The sequence below is a fragment of the Xiphophorus couchianus genome, chromosome 9 (assembly GCF_001444195.1).
Source record: "Xiphophorus couchianus chromosome 9, X_couchianus-1.0, whole genome shotgun sequence".
Taxonomy (NCBI): domain Eukaryota; kingdom Metazoa; phylum Chordata; class Actinopteri; order Cyprinodontiformes; family Poeciliidae; genus Xiphophorus; species Xiphophorus couchianus.
The window spans coordinates 21386136-21398333 of record NC_040236.1 but is presented as its reverse complement, the minus strand read 5'-3'; positions in this window follow the sequence as shown (position 1 = coordinate 21398333).

The window sequence follows — 12198 nt, the reverse complement described above, 5'->3', positions numbered from 1 at the left end:
TAAGAGCCTAGTAAGCAGAGTTGAGTGGCAACTAGTTACATAAAAAAAAAAAATTAGATTTACTTTTATCTGAAAAAATTTGCTTTTAGAAGTTGTTTTTTTGTTTGTTTTTTTTTTTACTTTTTACTTTTACTCGAGTAATTTTATTATGACGTATCGCTACGTTTACTTGAATACAATTTCTGGATACTCGACGCGTTGTGTAACTTCACTGAATGAGGAACAAACATGTTTTAGCCAAAAATCCACCAGACAGACACACACGCCTGCAGTTTTTGTTCAAGTTTCCTATGTTCTTTTATTAAAAGAAACTAATTAGATTTTTTTTATTACTTATATTAATTATTGTCATTCCCGCCCTTAAAATACCGAAATTTCCACTTAACTTTATGTCTTGGTCCGTCTGATGATGTCATTTCTAAATATTAAAGAATTGATAATTTCATCAGTTACTCGGTACTTGAGTAGACTTTACTATACTTTTTTTACTCTTGTTTGAGTAATTTCTTGGACGGCTACTTTTTACTTTTACTTGAGTAAAGACATGTGGAAGTACTGCTACTCTCACTTGAGTACAGTTTTAAGTAAAATGTCTTTGAAACATTGCAAATTGAAACTGCTGTAGCATTATTATTGGTTTTATTACTGAGTAACAATTCATCACATGTTAAAATCTTAATTTCTAAGCTAAAACTTTTTTTTTTTTTTTTTTTGCATCAGAGAGCCATATTTCTTCAGTAATCTGTAAACAACAAAGGAGTGATGTAGTGGCAAGTATATAACCCCATATGTTTTTGTTTGTCTTTATGACATTAAATCAGAATAAACTTTTTCTGTTTTAGGTCAGTTAGGGTCGCAACATTTCTGTTAGCTAATTGCTACAATAATTAATAGATTTTTAAGATTTTTTTTTTTTTCCAAACTTTGAACTGTACATTCCAACATAACTATGCCTTCAACTCATCTGGGAAAGCCCAGATGATGATGTTGTGACTTTGCAAGCTTATTGAATTTAAATGAGGCACAAAGGTCAAAGTACAGTATTTTAGGGCAATGCTTCTTCCTTTTGCGATATCATTAAAAACTCTGAATGAATCAGCTGGTGTGAATAATTTTGTGATAACACTTCTAGATTCCTCAAGGTGCCACATTTATGAGTTCAAACTATTACATGCAAATGTAAACACGTCCAGCCGTACTCAGAGGTGAATGCGTTTTGATCCCGTACGTGCAAATCTACGCCAGAACAAAATCTGGAGACGTTGTGAAGCAGCTGGCTGAAGCAGCTAAGAGGATGTCAGTATTTATAGCGAAGCTCCCTGAAAAGCCGCTCAGAGAGGAAGAAGCCATGACTCCAAAAGCAACAGAAAAGCTGGCGTACAATTCCACAAAGACCATTCTTGCACTTGGAGGAAAAAGGAGAGAAGCTTACAAACCTGAGAACTGTTGGTACAACTTCAAATGAGGTTCAATCTGGGATTATTCTGCAGAGTTTGGGCACTCTGAGCCCCACAGTCCAAACACAGCTCTGTTAGGTTAACCCGTCTCTCTAAATTGGAGCAAGTATGAATTTGTCGGATGACGGATGGATGAAATCCTGAAATCTTGCTGAACTGTCACAGTCATACTTTGAAAACTTTGTTTTTTACCTGAGGCAGCACTTTCTATAAAAGGTTTGCGAACCCAATCCCTCCCCCACCCCCTCAACCCCCTCCAAAAAAAAGCAAATAAAACACAGAAGCAGCCATTTGAAACAGAACTGATACGGGGGGTGTCCCAACTACATCCCGAACCGGAGCCTAATGAAGGACCTCCAGAGATCTGAGCACGGTTTTGCATTGGTACATTTTTTGGCCAAGCTCGTCAGCTTTATAAAGAAGAATTGGACAAACGTCAAAGAGAAAGGTGTGCAAGGAAAGTCCAATCATTTCCAAGAAGACTTGAGGTTTTTTATTTTCCCCAGCGGTGCTTTGAAGGTGTACCAAGGACTCTTTGACATAGATGAGAAAGAACTTCATGTTCACTTGCCCCACTTACCTTTAGCGTGAAATCAAACGTTTTAATGTTCTGTGTGTCTTGGCTTGAATTCATCTGTGGTATTGTGGTTCTTATGGTTCTGGCCTGAAGCCAGCAGCAAAGCAGCCTTACGGTTGGTCCCACAGGAAGATACATGACAAAACAAAATCATACGCAAATAGAAATATACTAAGCTGAGTGAAATCAGGAACTCATTTCTTCTTGATCAAGCAGAATAATGAAAATAATACTTCTCATTGTGCTTAATAGCACACGTTTGGGTGGTAAATCATCCCTTCCATAGTTATTGTTCAGTGTTCAGAATTTTTCAGCTGTCTTGTTCATTAACACACATTTCTCCTGGCATAATTCCACACTTTTCCAGATTCTGGTTTCATTTCATTCCTAAAATAGTAATACAAAACTTTGCTACGATTTTCTTATCATATTTCTATAGGCCAGGCTTTTAAAATAAAATCTGGAAGAAAAAAAAAAACAATCACAAGTTGAGATGGACAAAATGGATGAGAAAAAAATTATATTTTACCACACTTTGTATTCTTTCTACATACTCGGAGGAATCTAAGTGTGCTGCCACTAGTATGTCACACACACGCTTGAAAAATATTTCTTTTCATGTACCACTTTCGTATCACTTTTTGAAAATGGCGATGACCAGGAGTCTCAGCTTGTGTTCTCTTTTTCTGAGTCCCAGCAGTTATGAGCTTATTAAAAAATATGCAAAGAAATAATGTTGTAGTTCACCCGTTTTCCCCTCTGTGCACCGCCCAGGTCCGTTTACCAGTTCCAAAACCCCTCAGTGTAATGCCCAAAAATGACCAAATGTTACAAGCCATGTAAGTCATACAAATGGAAGACAAACAAAGTGGCATTCACCGTCCACTCAGTTCACCTTGTGGATGTAACCAAGTGAGGCAAAGACTGTGGTGTGAATATATTTTATTCTCCTCCTCATTCGGTACCCTCCCTGAAGGCTAGTCTAGTCAGTTTCATTTTGTTTATGTGTGACTGTCGCCGGTCTTATGTGATATGGTTATGTAAGCAGCAGAAGTGTGTGTGTAAGCAGATGAAAGAGATAGAGGAAGAGACACAGAATCCGTAAACAATAGTATTGTTTAAACAGAAAACAAGTCAACGATCATCAGGACTTAACAAAAAAAAAAAAAAAACACATTTCAAACAAACTTTTTCTATTGCATTGTTTATGTGCACACAGATACTCTGCTACTCTGTTTCTGGCCTTACCATGCACAAAATGTACCGTATTCTGTGGAACATCATGTTGCGTCACAACTTTAAAGAATCGTGTTGCTTTAGCTGCGTCGCTATCTGTATTGCACATGCGTACTGGGAAAAGTGGTGTGGAACTTAAAGTCGCCTACTGCCTACGTTTGCGACAGATGTTGCGTCTTATTTTATTTCTTAAATAGTCATTTGCTGGATTAATCAGAAAGTAGGTCGAGCTGCCTTCAGTTGGAGCCACTCCAAGTATTCGGTTTCCAGGTGAGTCTTGAGCTGCGTAGACCACAAATCTGCAGACGTTTGATAGAGAGGAATATTTGGTGTGTGAGAAAATAAGTGAGCATTCTGAACACAGATGTCCTCACTGTGCCACACTTCCTGTAACCACTTTGTATTATAGTGAGGCGGGGGGCGGGGGGAGGTTAAAGCCTATCTCAGCTGTCAACTGGCGGGAGGATGGATTATAAACAGTGAATTAGTAAAAAAAAAAAAAACATTAAAAATGTTTTTTGCTAAGCTTATCTAAAGCCTCTAATAGCTTAAACAAAACACAGAGAGATCAGGTGACTCTTAAAAGCAGGGGTTAATGGAGCCGACATTGGACAGAAGAGTTGCACTGTTGTTCTGACTGCTGTCTTCATCCTCTGCGACAAACAGTTTCAGCTACCAAGGCTGGCTTTATTGCGCTAACCTTTCTATCAGATTGAGCATTGAGCATTACAAACTCCTCCTCCTCCCCCCAAATGAAAATGCACAGGGGATTCAGTAAGTGTTCGCCTCCTATTAAATCACAATGATTTTCAAATAACAACACAATGCTAAATCACTTAGCCTGGCACATCCTGAAAACAATTCTAGGGAAAAACAAGCTAATCTGTTAAGAGGGGAAACTGTTGATTGCAACTATCATGACCTGGAGGAGAAGGCAATTCGATTGCACTCAAACACACATTAGCCTTGTTTAAAGCAGCACACAAAATGTGTTTACCCTGCTAGTTACTTTCTGCTGTGAAACGTTTGAGGGCTTCCTTTCAAGCTCCATGTTAAGTCACAGCATCTCAACGAGATTGAGGTGAGCTCAGACTCAACCCAAGACTTTCTGTGTTCTTCGTTCTCAGCCAGCGTTTGGTGAATTTCGTGGTGTATGGTGGGTAATCAGCATGATACGGGGCCCAGATCTGCTTTAGCTAAGATACCTTTACAAACGGTTTCAATCCTTACGCAAGCGTACATTCACACTGTAATAGTGATACAGTAATAGGTAGGTTGGGGTTAAGTGCCTTGCCCAATGGCACATCAATAATTTGAGTTGAATCTACAACTTTTTTGGATGACTACTCCCAAGGGCTTGCTGTTGGACCAATGATGGCGCTTTAGGATTTTTGGAGACATCTTTCAGCATCTTGTCGTCTGCTTTCAGGGTGAACTTCCTTGTACAACCAGACATTGAATACAGGCAGTAGTTTGGAACATTCTCCACTTATAGAGCATTTTACATACAGTGTAGAATCGCTGATCTCATATTTATACACCGATGTGTGACTGTAGCAATTTCAGTGGAAAGAAAATTATGGGGTGTCCTAATTTATTCGGCATCAGGAACTGCACTTCACCTACTTTAAAAAGTATATCACTCAGTCTGATTGTTAATTTTTCTTTAATTTTTTGATATTGAAAAACACGGCTTGTCATAAGGTGACTTTCGCTGTACGGACAGAGATTAGCATCATCTCCAATCACTCTCTGCTTCTGTATGCTCGGTTTTCAGGACACCTCTTCCACAAACCTCCAGCTCCTCTTTAATCTGCGCTGGTTTAGTGTTCCAGCGGTTCTGTTTACTGCGTTCGGACCGTGTTTATGCGAGTTGCTTCCTGTTGGGCCGCGGCTCTGTGCCCAACTGCTCCGCGATTGGCCCAAATGACGAGCGTTGGTTGGCCATTTCGGCGAAGGCCGAGTCACGGTGCGCGTGTTTACGAACCGGTGAGTCTGAGTGCACGAGCTGCTGTTTAGGAAACGTTTCCATTTTGAAGTGGTGGTAAACAAGCCCTATCATTCCTGGGACGGATGTCTTTATCTCAAACAATTACATGTGAGCTGCCTGGAGTCACATTTCTGGTGTGTGTGGCGAGTTAATCCACAGCAGAGGGAGTCCCACCTCGGTAACAAGTCTTATCGCGATGTTTTGAAGGTCTTTGAGTGCATTCACAACACCTACGTCCTGCTTGGTCCGCTGCTCTGCCAGTGACTCGGCCTTTTAGGGCAGAACTATTTAATGTCATGACCTCCCTTTTTACCTTTAGAAAGACCTCCAAAGACCCTCCAAACCATTAACTTTCACTCTGCTTTCTCTAAGATACCGTGGTTATTATCTCTCCACCGCTGATATGTAACACCTGCACAACAAGACGGAGAAGATCACACAGGGAGATCCTTGCCGCGCTGCAAAAAACACAAACTCTTACCGAGAAATTTTGATCGATTTTCTAGTGCAAATATCTTAGTACGCGTGACATAATACAAAGATTACTTTCCGGCAACAAATAGGTGTTTTAAATGAAAGATTTCCTAATATTGACTGAAAAGTACTAATTACATTGGGAGATTATTTCACTTACGGGGAAAATGTTATGAGTGAAATAATCTGCCAAGGGAACAAGTTTGCATTCTACCTGAATTAGGATATTTTGGCCTCGTCTTGTCTGTTGTGAAGGGGACTTAATGTGTCTGACTAATTTTTCACTTTCCACGAATAATAAATGTGTCAGAGCTGCAGTTTTATGCTTTTGCAAGCCATTCTGGTTGCAGCTGCTGCCCTTTATTGTGAAATTGTTCACGTTTTATATATTTCTAATGTCTATTTTTGTTATCTTTGTTTACTTGTTTGCCTTTTATGGCGTGTGCTAATAATGCCTTTCTTGGCCAAGTCGCCCTTGTGAAAGAGGTCTTGATCTCAATGGGTTTTTATGTGGTTAAATTAAGGTTTAGTAAGAAAAACATTTTTAAAACTATTGGTTTTTTAAAAAAAATTAATAATAAAGAATTTTGATTAACCGACATGTATTTCATGTAGTTTATTAAGGCTTGGTGCAACGTGTAGCTAATTCCAAAGAGGTTTTGAATATCACCTCGTCGAATGTGAACCCGAACCAATCGAATGCTGGAACCGAGCCACTCGGTCGCTAAGCTGTAAGCGTCTCAGAGGACCAGGAACTGCAAAAAAATAAACAATAAATACATTTTAAAAAACGCATTGGTTTAGGACACAGCAGAGGAATGAACTGCTCTGAAATAGTCGGGACTTCTTCTTTTCTTTTTTTTTTTTCAAAGTAAATATTTTCACTGAGGGAAAACCTCACTTTGGCCAACATACAAGTGGTTTCATACGAGATTTTTCCAAATGGATCTGTGCATTCTTCTGAAATCTCCCAAACCTGATACTGTAGATTGAAGGGCCAGACCACCTTTTGTTTCATGTTTCAGAAACCCTCACCGCAGCTCCCTTTTTCAAGGCTGCTGCTGCTGAATAGCCGGCAAACCATTTCCTGAGGCTTCGAGGCCACTGGATAAACGATGTTTTCATTTGACAACCTCAGGTCGCCGCTGCAAGGAGGGTCTTCAGAGGGAGCCCTTTGAAATTACAGTACTGATGAAGCATGAGAAATTACAAGCACTTAGATGTGATTTCACCAGCACAAGAGAGCAGAGGGGGGGACCACCCCCTGGGCAGATCAGGCGAGAGGGAGCGGTGGCAGTAAGTGGACACACACACACACAATCTGAAATCCCATTTATGTGCAGACATCTCTGAACCCCAACCATGTTCTTATCCCTTAATTTTTCTCATGTGTACAGGATTATTTGGTTACGGCGATAAAACGGCGTAAATATAAAACCGACCTTGCATTTTAATATGCAGCAGAACCGAATGAAAGTTCCACTTGTGAAGTCAGTCGTTTTTTTTTTTTGTGAACTGCATGAATTATCTCAATGGTAATCAGCAGTGATGAGCAATGCCCCAGGGCCACTGGTGCCTCTCCACCCTTCCTGGGAATGGAGCTCTTGGTCAGCACTGGTTTGGAAGGAAGCCTCGGATTTCTTTTTTTCTTTTTTTAGCTGAAACCTCTAAAATCAGGGCTGAGTGGAGTCGAAAACTGGGTTGGACTTGATACTTCAGTAATTAATCTATCTCCTGGAGAAGTTGACGTGAAATCATTTCAGTTTTGCTCTCCTCATGCTTCCTATTTGTGTGTATGTTCAAAATTTATAAGCTCATGATCGGTTTTCACACTTTAGCTGCACCAATTTAAACCAATTTGATTGCTGATTAATGTTATTTTTATTTCAAATCCCCTCTAATTCACCTTCTCCTTCAATGCCAGTCACCCAATCAGTCTGACAGTGTGGGTCTGACCCAGGAGATTTACTTAGCTCTGTCCCAGTGTGTCTGTCTGTTCCTTGCCCTCTTTTCACAACTTGTGCTCGAAATCATCGCTCAGCTCTCAGTTGAGCCGCAAGTGCATTTTATGCTCATGTACACAAAACACACTCACAAATGCCAAAGTGCAAATGCTCTTTAAATAGAGCGAGTGGGTGACCTTGGGCTCTCTGGCTGCACTAACGCATACATTTCGCAAAGCAGAGATTTTCTGCTACGTTAGCCCTAACTCAATCTAAATATTTGGAAAGAAACAAATCTTTAAAAGTGCTCCTTTATTTGTGTGCTGGCTTTATTTCTTGGCTGCACATCGATGACGCAACCTCCCTGTTTTACCAGATCTAAAGGTTCTCTGTTGGATTAAGATCTGGTGGCTGTCATGTCACTGGAGTACAGCGAACCAGTGAAACCAGCGTGAGAGAATCTGAGCTTTGTTACGTGGTGCTTTATCCTGCAGGGAGCGGAATTTGTTACAGACGGACATGAGCAGCAGCGATGCTCAGGTAGGCTGTGAAGTTTCGTGAAGTTAGCATCCTCAGGTAGCAAGATGTCGTATCATAAGGAGGTTGTTCATGTGAATAAATTCCACAGACTAGTGAAGAACTAGTCAAGATACATTCAGTTTTAGCTGTTTCAAACAACTCAAACTGTTTGTGTTAGTTGAAAGTAATGCTATACAAGCTAATTCTAATGCAGACAATTATTCTCTTGTTCAGTCAAACCTTCACTAGAACTAGTCAAGACGCTTTCTGTTTTAGCCAGTTATAACTACTTCAAACAACTCAAACTGAAAGCGTTCATGTTAGTGGGATATAGTGCTATGTAAACTGATGCTATGTAAGCTAATGCTAATTTAGAGAATTATTCTGTTGTTTAGTGGAACATCCGTATTTCTGTGTGGCGTTTCGTGGGTTGAGCCTTCTGCTTGTATCAGTCCACTAGGTAGGATCATGTCTAAACACCTGCAAGACCCAGAACATAATTTCCATCTTTAATGCTTCTCCACCACTGACATCATGAAGCAAAACCTAAAGGTTTTTCCCATTGGAGGAACTAGAAAGGAGTAACAGCTAATCTGGCAGAATAGCTCCATTTCCATTAGAAATATGCACAAAGAAACAGGAATGCAATTAAAATTGCATGTAAATAAGTGTGCTCGTGTGATAAGTCATTAAAAAAACATGCCATGATCCTCCTACTACTTCCTGTTGTCTTCTTCTTCGTGGTTTGTGCCAGTAGCAACAACCGGTTGTTGATCATGTGACTTATGTAATGCAAAAATAAACGTTTACGTTTCAGTTTTGAAAAATAAACCAATTTCAAAACGGCAAAAAAAACACCTCCTCCTAGCGGCAAACCTTTTTATCAAAAACATTGTTTTTTTTTCAAAATGGCCATGTTTCAATTAAGCAACATATTCCAAAATGTCAAATTGTGCCGTTATATAGTCAGTGGGAAAGCAGCAAGAGATACACATCCCTCAGTTTTAGTCAGGATAACTTCGTGGAGGAACACGATAACTTCGTGTTCCTCCACGAAGGAACATTTTGCACCACAGTGGGACTGTTAATATCTGCTGCTAACATGGAAGTCAGATGAAAAATAGTCTACTTAAACACACATAAATCTTAACCCTTCTCATAATTACACACTGCTTCACTATCTTTGTCAAGCACTTTGAAAATTGATCCTACTGCTAAAGTTCCAACATGTGTGACACCAGGAAGTCTGTTCGTATGTTTATTGAAAACAGAACAAACCCTGTAATTAGATCACAAAAGTTGTTCGGATATACACTAAGGTAACTTAAGAAAAAATAAAATAAAAAGATTTATTTCTATAAAGTATTTAAGTCCAAAGTAAATCTAGGAACGTAGTCAAGGATCCAGATTCTGCAGATTCTACTAATTTGTACTTCGTGAGCTTTAAAGAAAAAAAACAAGCTTTAAATTTTAATAGCAGTCTGTCTAATCCAGAGTTGGACACATTTGAACGGACTCCTCCGAAGAGGAAGGTCAGGCCCACATTAGTCCACATATCCACACGTACAGCGCCGTCTGTGGCGGATGGAAAAGCTCACTCTTGTCTGACGCGGCCAAGAAAAGCAGCTATTTCTCAAAAAACGGCCATGTTTCCATCCTGACTCTGATTTTGGGTAGCTGCGCTCCCAATTTACCGCCACAGTTTGCTGTCAGTCACGGGGGCTCCTGGTTGCAGGAAATGCGCGCAGGCCCCACCTGGCTTCCATTAACCTGTCGTTGCCCTGGAATAATGCGGAGGGGCTTTCAGAGAGCTGTGGGAGTTATGGGTATCCTGCTAATAAAGCCGGCCAGCTCTGCTCAAATGCTTTCCCCTGCATGTGTGAAGGATATCAGCTGTGAAGCTTATAGAAATGTCCCGCTTTTAGTTCGGCCCGAGAGGAGTGAGGCAACCAACGTGCTGCAGGAAATCCACTGGCGAGCCTCCACGTGAGGGCCTACATCTGCAGTGTTCCCTGTGTTTATCCTTCCTGTAGTAACGAGAGCCGGACTTTGATGCATGGGTTTTGTATATATGTGTGTGTAGATGGGCTTGGACAAGGAGCGGAGACAGACATGCAGGGGCATGTCACCACTATAGGAGTAATCACTGCAGCGCATGAAAGAGCTGACCGACTTATGATATTTTTATGGAATTAAGGATTTATATATTTGACTATGGTTCCTTGCATTGTATATGTCCTATTGTACATCAATGTATCCTTTTAGTTTAAAGGATGCTTTGCAAATTTAGCGGAAAAGGACACCACAGCTAGCATCTGCGCTTAAAAGCAACATAGAGATAGAGCTTATGAAAACCGCAGTATGTAATACATATTTGTTGAAACTGTCATTATGTTGTGACACTTTAGTGTCACAGCATAATCTGTGAAAAACATTGAGCTTTTCTGCTTTCTCAGTGCTAACTAGAAACAACCAATCAGAGCCAGGAGGCAGGTTTTAGCGCTGCCCCTCCCTCGCTTTCTCTCTGTCCATGACTGTAGTAGCTAGTTAGCATAACCATCGATGACCGGGGATAAACGGTTTTCCTGCCATGTTAAGTTGTTTCTCTGCCATTAGCAAATTTAGCAGGTCGATTGACAGCGCTGAGATGCTCCTCCTGGCTCTGATTCTTTGTTTTTTTGGAGGAAGTGGAGAAGCTTGACCTTTTCTCAGATTATCTGTGTCCTACTGTCACGACATGGCGATAGTTTTAACAAATATGTAATAATAATAATAATGATAGAAGTTACCAACTGCAGCTGAAAAGGGTCAGTTTGTATTTTTTGTAGTGAGTTTCTGTGAAACAAGTAAGTGAACCACTGTCAGTCGTGGCTCGTTTCCCTGTAGCGGAAATGTGGCAAATCACAGCAAGTTTGTTGAAAAGTAAATCAAACCTGGGAGTGGATTGCTTTTCCCTGTGGCTGTTGTGGCCTCTTCTTATGGCATGACGTACTAGTTTTTTGTGTGTTTTTTAAAGTTATGTATGATGCTAGCTGACTGCAGAGTAATGATGTGTTAGATAGAAGCCATTGAAAAAAAAACAAAATTTTCTTGATTAGCTCCAATTGATAGGTTGGCCAAATACTGGAGAATTTAATTTTCATTTATTTTTTTCAATTCATTAATTATTTCTGGACCTCAATAAAAGCATTTACTTTGATGTAAATGTTGAGTTCAATAAAAATAAGGTTATGGAAGTCAGTAAAGGTTATTAAAACATAACAGGCCCCTGTTCAAGTGACTTGGACAGGTTAGGTTAGGACTGTGGGCTACACAAAACATATTCATTCCACTTTGCATAAAATCAGTCTTGCATAATGCTCAGTCCTGCTCCGTTCTGCCTATTTTGAGCTTCATTCAGAATGATCTGTTTTAGGGCATCTTGTAACTTTAAATTCAAATAAGCTTCTGCTACCCACGCCTCCTGTCATTTACCCTCGCACGTGAAAATGACTGTAAACAGATGCGCAATTATGCGACCCCTACATCTTTGAAAAGCAGACGTACTGCTTTTCAAAGAATCTAGCAAGTGGTTTCTGAAAGTCAACAACAAAATACTGGTCTTTTCCAGCAGCCATTGTGCAGCACATACAAACCAGCTGACGAAAGGTCCTGGAGCTCAGTGTGGGTTGCTAGGTAACGACTGGGCTTCCCTAGGGTTGCTAAGCGAGGGGTAGTGCCTGTTGATTTGTGACGTTACATTTCGGAGGTTTTTGATATGGCTCATTTTCAATACGCCAAAAAACATGAACGTGTTGCCAAATAAAAACAAAAACATCCGGGTGTTTTTTTAAGCACTTGGGTTGTTTTTAGAAGCAGAAGAAACCCAAATGGAAGAATGTTCAAAATGTGATATTTGCATAATACTGTACTTCCCCTTTAATGTATGCTTTGATCCATAAATGGCAGTGGTTTCGTAAATCTGTATGTTTCTGTCTGATTCAGTCTCAAAGGAAATCAGGA